The 20,540-nt window shown below is 41.7% G+C and overlaps 1 protein-coding gene and 1 long non-coding RNA gene across 10 annotated transcripts in view; one reads left to right on the top strand and one right to left on the bottom strand.

Moving 5' to 3' along the window:
* The window catches only part of BNC2 (basonuclin zinc finger protein 2), a 415,468-nt gene that overhangs the window by 181,741 nt on the left and 213,187 nt on the right, over positions 1–20,540 (top strand). The window lies entirely within an intron of this gene.
* On the bottom strand, positions 2,591–12,368 carry LOC310835388. Its single transcript, XR_014559626.1, has 3 exons — positions 12,078–12,368; positions 11,138–11,252; positions 2,591–3,211 (listed from the first exon to the last, which is right to left on the bottom strand). It is a non-coding gene; the product is annotated as an uncharacterized lncRNA (long non-coding RNA).

The following is a 20,540-nucleotide window of genomic DNA, read 5'->3' as shown; positions in this document are numbered from 1 at the left end:
GCATTGTGTCCTTCATGTTGGTCCTGCAACATATAGTATTTTCTTTCATGTGGCTATTTATATTTGGAAAGCCCCTGTCAACTTCTGCTTTTAGCTTCCATGGTATCCAGACAAACATACTTTAGTTAACATGAACTATGGTTAGAGTCAACCAAACCAGTTGCAAACCTTGGTGTCATGGTTCATGATAACCACATTTCTGAATCCAGACAATAGTTTTTTTGTTGTTGATTGGTTTGTTTTGATAGCCCTGGTCATTGACTGGTTATTTTTAGGCAGCATTTAACAAGTACTAAGTAATGGTGAATGTGTTGTGCAATATCTATGATCATAACATCTTGTGTGACACAAGCCACTTGGCCATTTCACACTTTTATATTCCACCCCCGCAAGAATGCACATAAAATATTTTAAATGAGCATCTAAAAAAATATTCAGTATGAATGCAAGCACACGAATCATAACATGAATAATCAGGGGGCAGTTTCCTGTTGAGTATACTCAGTAAGAAATTTTCTCTGTGAGATGTATAAAGTGTTCCTCATTGTTCCTCATATTTTTTCTTCATGGTCTGTGTATGCACACACATGTGTTATATTTCTTTCTTCGGTTTTGTTTCTGTCACTGTCCAGACAGAATTACTTCCCTGATTATTGAATGTAATTGGATTAAATTTAGGACTGTTGATTTCATGGCTTTGTAGAGGGCACATATATTCCAAATGGGATTATTCACAATTACATACACTTAAACATTTATTTTTATCCATATTTTGAAATATGTCTATGTACTTGTTCATGCATAATAATAATAATAATAATAATTTATTATTTATACCCCGCCCATCTGGCTCAGCCTCCCCAGCCACTCTGGGCGGCTTCCATAAAAACAAAAAATACAGTAAAATATCACACGTTAAAAACTTCCCTGAACAGGGCTGCCTTAAGATGTCTTCTGAATGTCAGGTAGTTGTTTATCGCTTTGACATCTGCTGGAAGGGCGTTCCACAGGGTGGGCGCCACTACCGAGAAGGCCCTCTGCCTGGTTCCCTGTAACTTTGCTTCTCGCAATGAGGGAACCGCGAGAAGGCCCTCGGCACTTTTGCATGTCATGCAAAATATATATATGAATATTTGAAATTTTGCATTCTCAGTTGGGGAACAGTTGTTTGAAAAATGTAGAGAAAGCACCACTTTTTTGCACTAAGTTCTGGTCATAAAGCATTTTCTTATTTCTTACAGATTACTGCATATTGCTTACATTCAGACTGCTGTAATTAACCCACAGTTGCTTATTTAGTTAATAATTTTGTATTCTGGTTAAATTTGATTGATGCCAGCACAGGAATGTGTTGGTGGTTAAAAGTAAGTGATGATCCTGCACTAGTCTATCTGAGATAAATTGTGCCATTTCTAAGACAGGAATCCACAATCCTAGGCTTATTTATTTATTTATTTATTTATCCTTTAGATATACTGGGATGCAAATATAAACATCCATTAAGCTGAAATTAGATACCCCCTGTAATTACCAAACAATTCTGGCTGCTCTGTAGTTTTCATTGCAATTAACTGTTTGGGAAATACAGTCTTCCTAAATAATATAATGGAACCAGCTACTGTGAGTTCGCCAGCTCATTCAACACCCGATATACTTTCCTTACAGAATAAACGATGCAAACTATTTCTACTAAGATAGCCTGAACCATCCATGTAAGAATTGCATGCAAATTTAATTTTTCTAAACCCCTGTGACTTGGATAAGAGGAACAAAACTCAAAGTCCCTCCCTGCCCAAGAGCAATTCTTTTTCATGGTTTTTTATGAAATATGGGTGCCCAAGATTATTACATGTTCATCTTTTATGTGGGTTACAGAATTAAAACGCAGTATTGAAAACAATTTAAGACAGCTCGCGATCATAAAAAGAAGGTGCATGCTAAAAACATGCAGCTCAAGTGTCAAAAGGCAGGGGAAAGAGGTGAGGATAACCCTTAAACTTGCTATTTGCCACATAGTTCTGTGGGGATGATCTTTCCTTTCATTAAAAGAACAAAACCAGATGGAACTAGGTGTGTGGAGGTGGAACTGTTCTTCATATCCTTCCTTTTCGAAATAGCAACTGGAGGAAGCATCCCTCTTTTCTTTGGAACAGTCAGTGGCCTCATGCTTGCGTCATGATTCTGTAATGTATGGGACGTTGATCTGTAGGGGTCAGCAGCACTGTGTCCCAGAACCCCAGTTTTTTGGACCATGTCCCTTTCTGTTTACACACATGCCCCATTTTAAAGTACGAAAATTGTGGAGAAGATGGCTGTCGTCATTACTGTAGTGTCTTCCATTTTAATTATGTTTATGGACTGAACCGCAAGCTCCGCAGCTCAAAGTAGGAGGCAGTCCATTTTCCTTCATGATTATGGTTTTCTAACATTGGCCCTGGAATTTAGTTGGAAGTGTGGCTGGGGAGAAAGATCGGTACATAAACTCACCAGCTTTAACAAGTCTAGTGTCTACATTTTTAAACACACACACACACACGAGTGTATCTGAAGATCATTATTAAAATTTAAAAAAAGCAGGGGAAGGGCAATAAATGTAGTAGTCATTGTACCACTGCAGTATGAGTGTGTGACACATGGTTTTTGTCTTTTCATCTTCCACAAGAGCCAAAAGTTTCCTGCCGCTCTCTTTCCAGCTATTGACAAATGATTGCCAGATGTGAGGTTTTTTGCAGTGTTCTTTCCCCCCCTCAGCAAACCTGCAGCGATGGGATATTTGATTCTCCCTTGCCCATTTCATCTCCTTCCCACATCTGCCAGGGACACACAAGCAATACATCCCTACATGAGAGTTTAAAGTTTACTCAAGCTCCTTCTCTACTTCCTCGCTCCCCCAACCCACCGGCTCTCTCCATCAGATAAAGCTTTTTTTCTGAGAGACAACTGATTGAAGTCAATAACGACTCTTTGCAATTCTCCAACGGCCTTAGGAATATGTTGTTTTAATTATCTGCATCAAGGTAACACTGTTAAGTTTTATTTATTTTTGAGATGATAGGTGGGGAAAGTATGATGTAACTTGGTTCCTGTGGCTGTCAGGCTTATAGGAGCTCCTCAGGCTCTTGAAAACATCGCGTGTCTTTTTTTGTGGGATCTTCTGGTAAAGTCGTTGTAGGAACTGGCTAACTTCTAAAAGAGCACCTATGAACACCCCCTACAGAAAAAAAACACACATTAGACATTTAAATGATGGGGAGGGTTAATACTTCAACAGCTTAAAAAAGAGAGAGAAAAACATTCCCCAGTTCCCTTGATAATTGTTCTAAGTGATTTTAAAGAGAGAGAGAGCTGTTTCTGAAATAGCTTATAATAACAGTAAGAAATGGCCACATATAGAAGCAGCAGCAAATAAAGACACTTTTAAGGGTGGCTGGTTTATGCTGATGAGTCCATCCCTCCAAACTTCCCCCTTTAAAATAGTTTATATTAAAAATCACATTTTCCTCCCTGGCCTGTTCAATAGGGTGGCCTCTTGTGTTTTTATACTGAAATTCTGGTTAACTTGAGCCACTTCTTATTTGCTGGCCAAGTTTATCATTTTTAAAAAGACTCGCTGGAACATCTGCTGCATGTACTTGCAATGGCTGATGGGATTGCCCTCAGCTTTTCCAGCATTTATTTGAATGGCCATCAGTTGCCCCATTCTCCTCTTCAGTGATCGCAGGCAGAACACAGGTGATAGTGACATATCTCTATCTTGTGCCTGTATGAGAGAAGCTGAGAGCTTCGCTGTAACAAGAAACAATATAACATAATTTAAAATATACCATGTGTGCACACAAACCTATGTGGGGAAAAACCAAAATGGGGTGGGGAGGAGAGAAGCAGTAAAAGGGAGAACAAGGCTCTCCAATTCTGGGTCTTAAAGGCTGTATAACTGGGTAGACCCTTTTCATAAGGCAGAATCAGCCAGCAGACGGGTGTTATAAGGCAACAAATTATCAGTTATTTATTATTATATTTTTACTGTTGAGAAGGGGAAATTGGAGTGGCTGCCTCAGGCATCAAAATGTTTGCACCTGCCCTAACTCTGTATATGAGGAATCCAAAAATGCGCATGAGGTTGTTTCTGAGTCAGTAGCGGCCCCTCTCAAAAGCAGCCCAGGCCATTTCCAGGTTTTGAGGCCCCTAGCCGTAATAAATGCAGCCATGGGAAAATGACAACACGTGGAAAGAAAATAAGGCATCAAAACAGAAGAGAAGAAACGAGACATAATCTGAATACACACATTCAACAAATGCTCTTCTAGTCTTTTTCTGTGATATGCACTAAATACCAAAGAAAAGTCTCACTTCAGACCCTCCAAGTATCCCTATTTTCCAGGGATGGTGCCAGATTTTCAGAAGCCATCCCGGTTTCTGATTCGATCATGGAATGTCCCGCTTTTCCTTAGAACATCCCTGTTTTCATTGTTGTTGTTGTTGTTTTTGAGGGTATGGAGTTATGGGACCCCCGAGCCAAGGAGATAAGTAACTAGACAACCTTTAGAAGACATCTGGAAGCAGCCCTGTATAGAGAAGTTTGTTAATGTTTCATTATGTTTTTATATATGTTGGAAGCTGCCCAGAGTGGCTGGGGCAACCCAGTCAGATGGGCGGGGTATACATTATAAAATAATAATAAAAATAATAAAAATAATAAAAATAATAATGGAATACGGCACCCCTATTTTCATCGGAGAAATGTTGGAGGTATATCACTTTCGTGCCATGTTGCCATTGATCCTCTGCATATGACAAAATCTGTATCACTTAACAAAAAATGTGTCTTTTACCAAATCTCATCTCTCATTTGCTGAAGCTTGCAACTCTAAACTGAGAGTATCTGTCACAATTTGATCCAATGCACTTAAAAGCAAATTGTGAAACTTAACAAATGCCCCCCCCCAAATTAGCAAGTGTCTAAATGTGACTTCTCCTTTGACCTTGAAGCCTTGGGCCAAATGTCCCACCTTGGCTGCCCCTCTGATTTGCCCTGCGCTGCCCCCCCCCAACAGATTGTCATCACACATTTTAAATTCCCTGAAGAATAAATCATACATTGGTGATTCGGTGTTTCTGTGCTGGAGCAACAAACTATTGAAGTTGCACCGAATTCAGAACCTGAACATGCATGTGCAAGTACCGTTTATGTGATTTGAGGACGAACAGTCAAGGAAAGTCAATTTTCCTATTTCTCTTTAAAAAAAAACCACGGGGATTTATGTGATCGAAGCTAAGAGTCGTTGAAGGTCAACACTACTTCACTACTTTCTCCAAACAGTCTGAAACTCCAGTCACAAGAGGCAAGCTCCTTCAGATTCAAAACACTTCACTGAATATGCCCCCAGTAAAACAGCTCTGGTTTCTCATGCCTTCCTACACCTCTCAATATTGAAACTCGGGGAGATAGAGGGAGAGGTGCTAAGCAATGGAGGTGTCATCCGGCAGCGGCACCCAGGGAACGTCCTTCAGAGGACAACTTGTCACTAGCCGTCAAAGAAGCGAGTGGCTTTGTGGTCTCCGAACATCTGGCAGCTCTGCACAGGAAGCTGAGGGGGTGTCATTAATTGTGATGAAATAATTTAAACCATCAGGAATAAATGAGGCTGTTAAGCTAAGTTCAGATTCCATTTGCCATGCACATGTGTCTAGCAGCCTGTGTGCATTTTAGGAAGGGGAAGAAAAGGGAATTAATGTTAGCTTGCGAGCAGAAGTGAAACAGATACAGCAAATGGAACACATTTATGGAGCAGTGACTTCTTGTAGAACTGTATTTCAGAGGTGGGGCTGCAGAATGTCACTGCATAGAAAACCAGCATGTTTTGTCTAAAAACCTTTGCATAAAATCAGACTTGAAATGGGAGCTGTATTGATTCATAACCACGCCAGCGTTTTCCCCTTGATGCCATACTTCAGGTTTAGAAAGAGAGGGCCGGGGGAGGGGGAGAAGAGGGAGAGGAGTTTTCATGCCATATATCAGAGGTACCCCATTGTTAAGGATTAAGAGTGTGCATTGCCTACACTTAAATAGCTGCATGTGGGTTCAACAGACTGCTGCAGCATAGCATGTGTGCATGTGAGATACTTAGCTTAAATACAAAATGTGAAGCAATTCTCAGTGTTTTTGTGAAGTTGTGCTTTGCATTCTTAAGCAGATGCTAGCTGTGTTTGGAGAATCGTATCATGGATTAATAAACTAAGGTTTGAACAAGCCTTGTGCCCCTGCATGTAGCCATTTCTCCCATTGTATGTCATGATGTCTGGAGAGTTTTTGGCTTTCATTTATTTTTGCATTGTGCTATATGCTTTCTTTGTATCCCCTACCACTAAATGCATATTTGTTAATGTCTGTTGATTGATCAATTTGCTATTTTGATGTGGGGCAGGGGAGTATAAGAAATTGGGGCACAAATGATTTGTATCCTTGCTCTGCTATGAAGACTATTGGACTGTAGGAAACCAGGATTAGTAATTTGTATTTACTTTGGAGGAATTCTGTGGTGAAAACAAATTGGCTAAGAAGTTTCAAATACTTTGTACACTAGATGGTACTCTAGAAATGGTAAACAATAACATTAGTGTTTGAAATTTCAGCAGTTCCACAGAACAGGATTTTAGGAGTGAACAACTCTCTTGGAAGTTCAGTTTACTAAACTGGTTTACAGAGAAAGCAATGGTTTAAAAAGGGTTTGGAAATTTGGTTGTAGGGAACTTGGTTGCAGGAGTTAAAGGCTGTGATTTCACATGTGTATGTTGGTTTTATCAAGTGTATCTTGCAAGGTTTTCTGGAATTATTGTTGATAAAACCTTGCAGATAAAATCTGGTCCTTGTAGTGACTGAGAAGTGTTCAAAAGGAGAAAAAGGAAATGATCAACGCCGCATATCTTCAGATAATAATACTAATCCGGGAATCTGGATAGTCGGTGTATTTTCATGTAAGGTGTATTGTATTAGCTTCTTCTTCTTCCTCCTGTTGTTGTTGTTAATTAAGTGACATGTTGGTGTTCAGAGAGTACCATGCTTAAACAATTATCATTTGGTAGTCTTGCAATTCTGATACATATAGAGGCTAAGAGAAATCTCATCTTTGTCATCAACTCACCAGATGACCTTAGGTATGCCACTGTGTCTCAGCCTTAGCAGCTGCCTATAGCCTGCAATATGGAAATAATAATACTTGTCTATCTTACAGGATTTGTGTAAGGATTATCACTAGGTACTCAAGAAGGTGGTGGCAGCCCACCAAAAGGCAAGCTGGAAGCAAACTCATTATTTGGGTCCATTTCAACCAGGCTTCAGTCCTGGATATGATGCTGAAACAGCCTTGTTGATGACCTCTGTCAGGAAGAAGATGAGGGAGTTCAAACCTATTGGTTGCCCTTGACCTCCCTGTGGCTTTTGATACTGTTGACCATGATATTCTTCTGGGCAGGGATACTTGCATAGGGAGCCCATAAGTGTGTACATCTTCCCCTTTACAGACATTGCCTAAGTGCCTGGACAGCAGGTGTTGGGGGCTAGCAGGGGCAGCTCTGGTCTGTCGATGCAGTTACAGAACCTTCAAGTGTCCCTATTTTCCAGGGACAGTCCTGGATTTTCTGAAGCTATCCTGGTTTCTGATTTGATCCTGTGATGTCCCACTTTTCTTTACTACATCCCTATTTTCATTGGATAAATGTTGGAGGGTATGGAGTTATGCGACCCCCAAGCCAAGGAGATAAGTAACTATGCAACCTTTAGAAGACATCTGAGGGCAGTCCTGTATAGGGAAGTTTAATGTTTTAGTATGTTTTTATATATGTTGGAATGATGATGGAATAGAACGTCCTTACAGTGGTGCCTCGCTAGACGAAAAGAATTCGTTCCGCGATTCTCTTCGTCTAGCGGTTTTTTCGTCTTGCGAAGCAAGCCCATTGACAGCTTAGCAGATTAGCGCTACAGCTGTCAAGCGGCTTCCAGCGATCAGCTGTTAAGCGGCTTATCAGCGGAACAGCTGATAAGCGGCTTAGCAGCTTAAGAAAAGGGCGAAAAAAGCGGGGAAAACCCGCGGGGGGATGCAAGATTTTTTTCGTCTTGCGAAGCAACCCCACAGAGAAATTCGTTTTGCGAAGCGTCTCCAAAACGGAAAACCCTTTCGTCTAGCGGGGCACCACTGTATTTCCAAAGTGAAATGTTAGAGCATATGCAATTATGGTTGGGTGAGTATAATGCCTAAAAAGGGCTATGCAGAAGCTACAATCACCATTGTAGACCCAGAATTCCATTCGCAATCTTGCCATGTGGAGGCAAAGCATTTCCTTGTTTACTATTGTCCCTTTCATGCAGCAGTGGGTTATGAGTGCTTTTTTGTTTCCTATAGTTGTGTAGAGCGCATGTTTATTCCTTATGCTTGAACTCAGCATAGAGTCTCGGGCATTCCTGCCTGCTGCTTCTTTCACTGCCTTTCCCCTCTGGCTAATACGCGCTCGATGATTTAGAGAACCGTCCCTGCAGCACATTCTCAACCCCACAGCTGCCACACTTGGCAACCGCACACAGCACTGATCCTTGCGATTGATACACATGAGATGTATACGCTCTGATGTGGTCCTCACTCACATGTAAGAGCATGCACATTGGGTCTTTGAAAGTGTGGTGAGAGTTGTCTGATGTCTCATGGTTCATTTTTAGTAAAAGATGCTTTTCCCCATCACACTCCTTGTACTGTGCTTGATAAAACCTAAGACAACCTCTTCGTTTAACAACTGTAAGGGTTAGTTATATCCACATACATACATCTCATGGTGTCTTGGTCTTATCTCATGATCTTATCTCCTCCAAGCCATCTTATTGTCCATACAAATGGCAGCTGAAAAGGGACAACAGTTCTTAAATAGTTCGTACTACAGCTGGGAGATTACATGAATGAATGGTCCTCCAGATACATAAAAGAATCCCCTCTATACATAATAATTAGGCCTTTTGGGATAAGAAAGCTAGCCTAGCAGTCTCTCTGACATTTGAGTTCTATATGCCCTGAGGATATCGTCATGGTTTTACCACTACCTCCGTTTTCCGTAAGCTGAACTTCAGTTACTCATGATTTGGTCACTTGCCGCTAAAGTTGAAAGCTGCCTTCATTGAGAATTGTTATGTTTGAGGTCAGGTAATATGAACACTGTGTACTGATTGAATTTGTGATGTCTCTTCCAAGCAAGCACCCTACCGCGATTTTATTCAGTGTTATTGTGTGTACAGAATCTTCACAGATAAATTGCAATAATTCTATGGTGCTGGATGGTGTTAACAAGCATTTGTGCATCAGACGTGACTGTTTAGGATCACCAAATCCATTTCAAATTTAGAAAATTTCTTTTTTTTAACTTCTTGTTGCTGGAAAAAAAATGCTGTTTCCAATCGCTTTTGGAGCAGGTGTGGGCAGAAGGCAAATCAGGATCTACAGATCTCTGGGTGATTTGCAGTAGATTGGGAAACATTTCTGACTCCCAGTCATTTAGCATTTGACAACAACACAACTTGCTTTTTCCACCTAAATTAGGCAGCTGCAATGAAGAAAGCTCAGGTCATTTCTGGCACTGAAAAATACCCAGGCTCAGGTTGTGCTCAGAGTCTCTTTGGTCCTTCTAGCTTTTGCACCTGGTTCTGGTTGTTTAATCTTGGGGGTTCCAGTAAAAAACCACAAACAACCCCGAAGTCTGTAGCCATCCCTGCCCTAGATTACTAACACCCCTGAATATCATTTCCCGTTTTTTTAGACATTTCTGGAAAAAGTTGGCATTGCATTTGTACATTTGAGAGTCAGGTGGTTTGGTGCGGACAAAGGTAAGCCGCCCAGTATTGGATCACACCTGTGTGGCTTTCAGGTATTTTCTTGTTCCTCACCACTGTCGACGTTGCACTTCCGAAACGCCTGAATTATTTGCTGTTTAGGTTTCCTTTGATTTCCAAAGCTTGTGCCTCCTAAAGGGTTGCTTTTGTTTTCCCTTATCTCCTCCGAGCCATCTTCAACAGCAGTTGTATAAGCACTGCTGGAAGCTGCAAAGAGCTTTGGCTTCACAGCAGATCTTCCAGATACTATGTACATAAAAAAAGTTATTCATGTCCCCCAGGCTGGTATGTTCAGGCTGGTGTGGTCAGAGAGAAGTTTCTAAATAATGACACTGTGTTTTTCAAATTAATCCAATAATGGAGCTAACCGCTGGCAGTTTTCAGGAAGGTAACAGGGTGCGGGGAGCAATCTTTTCCAGCTGCAGAGGAAACAAGTTGTTCTTGCTGGGTTTTTGCTGGGCAATTTCAGTGTAAATTCCATTAAGGGTGGAAGGCAAACATGGTCATGTTTAAGGAATATAAAATGAGACGGGGGCGGAAATAGCTTCATATACATGAATATACGGTAATCATCCTTTTAAACAGGGTTGTTGTTTTTAGCCAGAACTCACTGGAAGTTCTGGCACCTCTTTTTCTAGAAAAATAGCACCGCTTTCAAACAACAATGGGTTTGGTTTCAAAGGGCTACATGTTGAATGACACCGGTAGAGCTCGTCTCTGGGTTATTGTTATGTAGCAGCCGGCACTTGCAACAGCTCCTGGTCACCTGAACATAGATACAGTACAGTACAGTTAAGTATTTAATTTGTTCCGGAGATCCGTACTTAACCTGAAACTGTTCTTAACCTGAAGCACCACTTTAGTTAATGGGGCCTCCTGCTGCTGCCGCACCGCCGGAGCACATTTCTGTTCTTAACCTGAAGCACTATTTCTGGGTTAGCGGAGTCTGTAACCTGAAGCGTATGTAACCTGAAGCGTATGTAACCTGAGGTACCACTGTACTACCAACCCCAGTGTTTGCAAACTAAATACGGGTCCAGAATACTGGTGATAAGAAGAATAGCAGGGAGAGACGTTTCAGGGGGAAAGTGTGTGGCAGGGAAGGGTGCAAGCCATCCCTTTATTGTCAGGACTTTTTACCATTGATATTATACAATATGTACTTTCTACAGAGCTTTGGGATATAGTATAGGGATATATTATACCCCAAGATTTTTAATCAGTAAAACCAGGAGACATTTCACTTCCAAGATGCCATATATAACCAACCTTGAAATTCCAAAACCCTTTGGCCCACTGCCAGGCCCTTCCTTCAGCCATCCTGGAAGACCGCTGTACAAAGTCACCATACGAGGAGAGGAAATGCACACGTGGATCTGGGCAACTGGAAAGAACAGAACACGCCTTTTTTCACTGCCAATGCTATACAGTGGTACCTCTCGATGCGAACAGGATCCATTCTGGAGCCCCGTTCGCATCCTGAAGTGAATGTAACACGCGTCTGCGCATCTGCGCGTGACATCATTTTGAGCGTCTGTGCATGCGCGAGTGGCGAAACCCAGAAGTTACATGCTCCGTTACTTCTGGGTCACCGTGGAGCACAACCCGAAAATATTCATCCCAAAGCTACTTCAACCCGAGGTATGACTGTACAGACATACAAGCTAGCTTCATCTTGACTATACTACATAAATTCCCAGGTCTCACAGAACAACTTTATACATCCCTGCTACTTCAAGATGAAAACCCAGGTGTTACATACTCACTTACTAGATTCTGCGCTGCTGTGATGAATATTCGTCGAAGGATAAACCAGGCCCAAAATGCAAGACCTGTGTTTGTTCACACTCCCTCCCTTATAGTCGCTTTTAACTGTTTGTCCGGTTTCTATCTTTTTAAGTATGTATGATATAATCCCCTTTTAATCACTAGTTTTTATTGCTTACCTGTTTTAAGTCTTATGTGTTCAGTTTATCCGTATGGTTTATCTTATGCTGGTCTGTGACCGAAATAAAGTTTGATACTGGTACTGCCTTTCAACCCTTAACTAGAGTCCCCAAGGCAGTTCATTTTGCACATCAGTGTCAAATGAGGGTTTTATAGCATATGCATGTTGTTTATCTGCAACATGTATCAGCTGAGTTCTTGAGCCCATGATAAAGCAACAGCTAAAATATTGGGATGATGGAAAGTTATTACTTGTACTTACTGTCATCAGCTAGGGCAATTTTATTTGGCAGTTCCTCCTCATTCATAACAATTTTTCTATAGAGACTTCAGGTGAGAGAAAATAGCTGGATTGTCTTCCCATTAGTGTTAAAAAAAACCCCCACTTATATTTCTTTTTCCTTTCAAAGGATTTCTTTCCCTCTCAAAATAAACTATAAAATGTCATAATATAAAGCAGTAAGGTAAAAACCAGAAGTGATCCACTTAAATATAAACTACTCCAAAATACTGAACATGTAATAAAGTTTGTTGCTCATGCTACTGGGTGCTGTCTTCAGGCTATGCAGTGGCATACAGCCGTGTCCCAAATGAACAGAAAAGAAAAATAAACCCCACCCATATAATGTTATGAATTGGAATTCTTGCGCAAACCAAGGAGGCTTCCTTTGATGTTCAAAGCGGTGGTTGTTGCAGCTACCCGTCATCAGAATCATTGGCCAGGGCACCGAAAAAGAAATACTTTTGGATGTTGTGTAAATTGGCAACTGCATTGTCATTTGACTGGGAAGCTGTACTGTGGAGATGGAAAATATAGATCACAGAAGTAGCTGGAATCCTTCACCGCATCTTTTGCTAGTCATCTATTTCCCCTTTGCATTATTAATATGCTATGTAGCAGCATCTGTGGGATAGATGTCCCATGTTTGTCCTGACAAAATTAGGATCTGCTGGTTATTACGGTCATCCAGTGGCTGGCACACAAGAACTGTCATCAGGAGTACTAGAGATCACAATGTTAATAAGTAGAGCTGGTGGCCCCATGCCAATTAGTAGGACAGTAAAATGAGTCTACACACAGACAAGGCTAGAGATGGTTCTGCATTCTCAGGGGACTCCCCAGTTACACTGAAAACAAGAGTTTTGTAATTTAAAAACAAACAGAACACCACAACAAAGACTTCCAGACTTCCAGAAGCCACAGAATGTTTAGGGCAACTTAGTGATAATGAACAAAAGAAAATGGTGATGGGGACTGGCTTGCTTGACCTTCTAAGAGTTTCTGGAGGGAGGGTGGATAAGGGTTTGTGATATCCTAAGTGTTTGAGGGCTTTTGACACTTTTTAATTTATTTATTTAGAGCAGAGGAAAGCCACTTTCTACGATCCTAATTAACCACACTCCCCACACCCCCTCAAGATGTTTTACTGCTTTGAAGACTGTTAAAGTATTCTGGAATGGGGTGTGCCATGAGGCAAATGTGCAGGGACTCCAGTTCTGTTTACTTGCGTTCTTCCACACAGTGTAGGGAGGGGACACACACACACACACACACTGTTATTCAATTATGTTGTAGTTACACTATAGGATATTGTCACACTGTAGCTGATAGGACCAATAATTTACAGTCAGAAGCATTTGTTCATGCACACGAAAAGTATTCAAAATATTTCCTAACAAATGCAGGTCGGAGAACATTGTGTTTTATTAAAAAACTAATAGTTTTGTTTAAATCCCTTCAAAATGGAGACATCATCCTACTTTGCGTGTTTTACCCTTTCCCCCTCCTCATAGCCTTTTTATCGCCCCTGCCTGCAACGTATTCCTAAAATCAGTGTATTGGCAGTCCTAATAATACATGTGTAAGGGGTTGTGCATGCATGCCTGGCATTTTTGTATGCTTTCCAGTTCAACGGCTGGCCCCACCCCAATGCTCTGGGGACTTTGAAATATTCAGGCTGAAGGTGGAAGATGTAACGAGCGGGAAGCTGAATTATAAAGGGAAAGAAACAAGTCATATCCATCTGCATGTGGCTATCACTTGCAGTCATGCTATAAGGTCTTAAAACTTTGAGGTAGTTTGGATGTAACCACCTGTACTTAACAAACCATGGTGCATTAAGATGAGAACGGGCATTGTGCCTGCATGCTGCCTGGCTCACCCTTCCCATGACTTTCCCAGACTGATAGCCTTGGAACTAGCCACTATCATTTCCCACAATATTCCAGAGTGCCAGTATATACGGGCCTTGTGTGAACTCTGCCGCCACCACCACCGCTTTTGCTCATTTCCACTCTCATCAGAAAACCTGCTGCAAGGAGGCACCCCTGAAGATGGCACTTAGTCCAGAGCCTTCTGAAACCTATAGCTGGTCCTCTGATGTAGGTCAGATCTAAGACTCACCTAACCTAGCATTTTGTTTCCAACTTTGGCCTATGAGATGCCTCTAGGAAGTCAGAAAACATGGTCTGAAGCAGCGTTTCCCAAAGGGTCTCCAGCTGGTTTTGGACTAGAGTTCCCATCATTTCTGACCACTGGTCCTGCTAGCTAGGGATGATTTATTCTATGTAGTTTAGTTTATATGTTTGTATACTTTTTCTGCCTCATGGGGGATATCACTCTGGAAGATGGAATATAATTTTGTTAAGTAATTCATAAACGTGAGAACTGGACATACAACGACAAGTGTATATATGCAATTATACAATTTGTATATACAATATTCCATTTGTATACAAATGGAATTGTCTCAGGTAGGGTGGCCGATAATTAGTGGGATCAGAGATGTGGTTCCAGAATCTAACCATCTCCTCCCCTGCTGTGTGCTGTGGTCCTGAGGAAAAGCTATTATTGGTGCCACTAGGGGATTTTCCACCAAAACAACTACCAACTTCAGAAGAGAGGTTTTCCCTTAGTATTCTAGTAGGGGAGCAAAGGGTTAAATTATTCCCTACAGCTGCTCTCTCCAATCCCATCAGTGGCTGTGTTTTAAGATGGGCAGCCCAGACTTTCCTGGTTATCCCAGCTTCCCAGAAAATTTGTTAGGCAGCAACCAGGGAAAGGGTCTATTCCTGTGGCATAGCTTTTTGGGGGGAGGGGGCACAGGGGCAGTTACCCTGCATGCAAAATTGTTAGCGGTGCAAAATTTCAACACCCTATAACGCCTCAATACAACCTTGTGCTTCCGTTGTTGGGCTCTGTTGAAAACTGCTTTTCTGTGCGAACTCGGAAGTGACCTCTCCAGACAATGGAATGACTCTTCTTTTCTTAACTCTGCGGATGTGATCTCCTGAGTGATGTGGATGCTGTTAGGCAGTTGAATGTGCATGCCTACTCTGTTCCTTTCCCTCTCACCCCTGTTCCACTCAGCCCCGGGAGCTGGCAACCCACAGTATGCCACTAGTCCATTCTGCAGTTTTGCCCCAACTATGTAGGGTTGCCATATTTCAAAAAGTAAATACCAGGACACCCCAAAAGTTGTTGAGCTTTCTTAAGAAAACCACCAAAATTGAACTCTTGTTTTTTGTTTTGTTTTTTACAAAAACATCAAAAAGACTGGATTTTTTGATTGACGTGCTTAAGGACAAAGTGCCGCCTCTTTCAGATGTCAATTCCACCTTTGAAATCCCAGTAGTGTCCAGGGGTATGGCAGCCCTACACAACTGCGGGGTGCCCTTTCCCCTTGAAATAGAACTGGCATTGACACTGCTAACCTTTCATCTCCAGCTCACTTTCCTCATTGGGCTGGGTTGTGTTTATGGTTTTAATCTTGATTGCACCCCATCCTTGTATTGCTGCACCATGAAGGGTGGGGCTAAGGATAGATAAATAAATCTGATTCCACCATTCCCATCCCTTCCCCTCCAAGGTTGATGCAATTTGCTGTGTTGTTGTTGTTTTAAAAAAGGGTATGTGCAAAGCAGCATATGTACTTTGTCCTTGACATATGCTACTATAGATTGTATCAGTAGAACCTGCAACACACGAGGTTCTCCACCAGGCCTCCTCTCCCTCAAGGGTCATTATTCCATCCGTCTGCCTCAGTGGAGAAATGAGAAGCAAAGGCTCGTTCCATCGGCTTTGCCGAAAGACCAGCACCACCGGTTGCTTCCTGCACCTGAGCTGTTTCTGTGCCAGCTGGTCGGTTATCATAAGAACTATTTAAGAATTGGTGCCTGAGTTTTCCCTCTTCTTTGTGCTTATCCCTTTGTGTGTCATGTTTTCCAGACAGACTGTAAGCCTGCAGGCAGGGACTGTCTTGTTCTAATTCATTGTCAGTAAGCCACCCTGGGTGCCTTTTTGGCTGGAAAACAGGGCACAAATGCTGTAAGTAAATAAATAAATAAGCCTGCAGTACATGGTTTTGTATGGTCCCTCGGAAAAGTTATCTAAGCTATTCAGCATCACCACACTTTGTGTACAGGGAGCTGTAAATGAGCTGCTGTGAGGAATGGTCAACTTGAAAGCATTTTGCTACGCACGCACCCCCCCCCCTCCAATCTCTGCTGAGGGGTGGAAAGATTTTAGTGGGTTCCAGACGCTCCCCCAGGGTTTGTGTTTTTGTCGGAAAATAAAAGCTATAGTGTCCTTAAGATACATGGTTTTATTTACACATATATACATCTGAACCGTGATGGGGGAAGTGCAAAAGATTACACCGCAAGTGTGTCTCTTGTTGCTTCTTCCATAGATTCAGCAAACTTGGGTCCAGAGCAGAAGTCAGCCATGTCTCTGGGTTCAGCCTCTCCCAGCCAGCCCACATGGAGTTCTGCCCCTGCTTCCTTCTTGCTCTTTCCCCAAACCTGCCAAAGGACACCTCTCCCCACCCCCATGTTGTAGGGTAGACTACATGCCCCATGTAACTCTCACAATCTCCACTTCTCAACTCTTATTACTCTGGTCAAGAGGGGAGTGGGGAGAGACAGTATTTGCATTGTCAATTGCTCTTAATTCACAATACTCTGCTCCTCTTTGTTTCTTAATGGCACTTCTGTCAGCTGATCTCCCGAACAGGAAAACCAGTTTAGTATTTTTATACAGGAAATACAATATAGTATTTTCACACTGCTAAATCCAACACCTGTTAGTTCACCCCAGTTCAACACTGATGAAACACCAACACAACAGGAATCTAGGGGGAAGGCAGGGCACCCACAAATCTGTAATAATATTGATAGCAGAGTGGGTCCTTGAAGTAAGATTTCTGCAGGAAAGTTTAAGTGCCCAGCTTGCAGTGTCTTTCAAGGCCTGTATTATGTAAATATATAAAGTGAAGAATGATAGAATGTTCCTTAATACAGTGGATATTTTCTTCTTGCTGATATGCATGCCAGTTGCATGCTTAGAAATTTCTGAGAACTTTACCAATACTTTTTTAAAAAACACACACACACACAAACAAACCAAAAAATGCCATGGCAACTCTCAGGAGAAACAACAACTCAGGGAGCTTCTGAATCTTGTAAGGCATGAGATGATTGTTACGTTTTGCCCGGATGCCTACTTTGAAGCCGGTGGCATGTAGGCATTGCATGTGAAGAAGAGGGGTGAGGCACATTAGAGATGTTTGTGGTTATCTTCTTTAATTGGTACTATGGCCAAAAATTTACAAGGTAACAGTCACAGAACGGGCAGATGAAACAACATCAAAGTTTAACAGCTGAGTGCCCCGAGGTAAGGTACAGCTAAATTCTTTAATGTATTCACTGGCATCACTGGAGGAAACTCTTCAATCTCTGCATAGTACCACACACTTTCCTCTGCTCCTTTCATGGCAAGAAACTAGCTGCCCGGGCCAGCTCAGATGATTTTGCTCCCACAAGCAAAAGTGAATTCTTCCCCTCCCCTCCCATTTTTGTTGATTGCAGCCCATGGGGGATGGGGGTTGTTCTCCCTCCCAAAATGTTTTCCAATTGCAGATCCATCTCCCTGTTTCCTACAGTGGAAAGGAGGGAAGAGACTTCGCTTTATCTTTAGATCTTTCCAGCAAGCTCAGCACTGTGGTGCGGAGGACATTTGCTGCCTCTGCTCTTCAAAGACGGGTCTCTGAGGAGCACAGGCAGTTAGTTCTCCCCCTCTTGCAGCTCTGGGCTGGGAGGAGAGGAATGCAGCACTGTGGTGGGGGCTTGGCAGGCCTGATGTGACTTGTGGGGCCATGGGCTCCCTACCCCTGTTGTATGGGACAATTGGAAAGGAGTGCAAAGGCCTGCAAATCTCAGACCATGTCCCAAGGCTGTGGGGAAGGCTTCCGTATTACTCCTAGGTTTCCTTTCCAAGCCCTTGGAATTCTGTCACCTCCAGAAAACTGCCTGTAAAACATACTGCATTGGCCTGATCCTGCACATATCCTCCAACATTTCTCCTATGAAAATAATAACAACAACAACAACAACAACAATAATAATAATAATAATAATTATATCCCACCCATCTGATTGGGTTGCTCCAGCACTCTGGGCAGCTTCCAACATATATAAAAACATACTAATACATTAAACACTTAAAAAAAGCTTCCCTATTCAGGGCTGCCTACAGATGTAAAGGCTTGGGGGTCTCATAACTCCATACCCTCCAGCATCTCTCCGATGAAAATAGGAAAATCTTCCATACTATCCAACAATGCTTTTTTTCAGGGGGTACTCAAGTACCAGCACCTCTTTTTGTTGTTATTGTTAAAAAAGTGTGGGACTTAACTGTAACAACTTCATGGTGAGTACAGGCACCTATTTTTCTAGAAAAGAAAAAGCACTGCTCTCCATCATTTCTCTGATGAAAACAGGGACATTCTAAGGAAAAGCAAAACATTCCATGATCAAATCAGAAACTGCAATGGCTTCTGTAAATCTGAGACTGTCCCTGGAAAATAGGGACACTTGGAGGGTCTGTTGAGGCATCAAAGGAAGTGCATTATTCTCTCTTGGATTTGCAGAATGATCTCACTATGATTTCAGAAGCAAGGTCTCACACTCAGCATGTACTGTAATAATTTTTCAGTTCTGTATACGAATTGAGATCAATAGATGCAGTATTATTATATACCTCATATTTACCTTATGACCTACAATGTGAAATGTGGTTTTTGAGTAGTTGGCTTACTGTAAGTGTCTTCACATCCAAATGTGTTGGTACTGTGACTAATGCTATCTCCTCTAGTGCAGGCAGAGATTTTCTCCTTGTACAATAATTGTGGGAAGGCTAGGGAAATTTAAAAAACCAAAAACCAGAAGCCACAGACTAAATTTATTCACATCCACATCAAACAATTGCCATCTCCCTTTTTTCCCCATTCACTTAGTGACTCTGTGAATTATCAACTCATTCTCTCCGAAGTGTATCAAATTACATTAGATTTGAAATGTATTTACAAAACAGACAAAATATCAAGAGAAATATCACCAGTATTACAGTGTCCTTCCCAATTAAATGTAGTGAATGCAACTACTTTTTATGCCATTTTATGAGTTAGCATTAAAAAGGTACAAAGCCAAAACTAACTAACTAACTAACTAACTAACTAACTAACTAACTAACTAACTACTACAACAATACTTGACTGGTCACCACATTAAAAAACCCCTGCTACAGGGTTGCCTTCAGAAAGTTGTGTAGTTGTCCATATGTTTATTTATGCAACAGTGTTTATTTTTACTGCCTATATTCTGACAGGTGATATAGAAACTTTGTCATAAACATGAATGTGGATTAAAGGTAGGAGCTACGGGCTTTGTTCTGGAGCTGTACTTCGCAGCCAGAATAATTAAGATGACTTCAAACCATAGTTTAATATCCTGGGTTGTTCCGAAGCTAATAACCACGGTTTCCTCGTTTGGATAAAATTTAAGACTTCGTGTTCAGCAAGAGACCACAAATCAGGGAGAAGCAAAGGGGTCGTGTGAGCAGGAAAACTTGTTCATTACCCTAATTTACTCATCTGAAATACAATAAACGGAACACAGTCAGTATGGCACCTTTGTAGTAGTAAATTAAAAAGGAAAGTGAAGCTTTATGGATAAAACAATGCATATCTATTCTGTTGGTCCAGTGTGGGGCGTTTTGGTATCCTGGCATCCACCCAAGAATAGGATGGTATCATTCTGACCCCCTTCTTCCAATTTGTTGTTTCACAGGAAAGCAGTGTTTTAATTGTTTTAACAACCCAACATGCAATTTCCCCACTTCTTTCGGCTTCTCCCACCTGCCTCCCTTAGAGGCTTGGTTTGTTTTAGTGGTGAAAACTATTGAGGTTACATCTGTAGTGGGCGCATTCCCTCACAGACACTCTTGCCATCTCTGGAGTCCACAACAGCTGCCCAAATATTCCAGCCATGGGTTGCAATGAAAGTGCATATAATTTATGTTAATTTGACCTGCTTCACGGAACTTCTTGCCTGAAATCAACTGATAGAAGTTTGTAATGAGTAACTGCACCTTGACCCTTCTTTTACCTAACAGGTCGCGAGTGTGTAGAACTGGTGATGGCTGAAGGGAATTAACACTACAAAGTCTTAATGAGGGGGACAAGGCACACTGAACACATGAGATCCATTACTCTCAATATCCAATAGGGATCCATTCAGGGCACTGGATATTACTTCTAAAGCTGTAATTGCCAGAGTGCTGTGTGTCTCAGGGTCAAGCTACACATTAACTTTAGATGTGTAGTGCTTCTTAAGCAATAGGTTTAATGTGTAGTGCTTCTTTCTTACTCAAAAGTTACATTGGCAG

Source organism: Podarcis gaigeae, assembly GCF_964106915.1.
Source record: "Podarcis gaigeae genome assembly, chromosome: 17".
Lineage (NCBI taxonomy): Eukaryota > Metazoa > Chordata > Lepidosauria > Squamata > Lacertidae > Podarcis > Podarcis gaigeae.
This window is presented reverse-complemented; position numbering and strand designations above follow the sequence as displayed.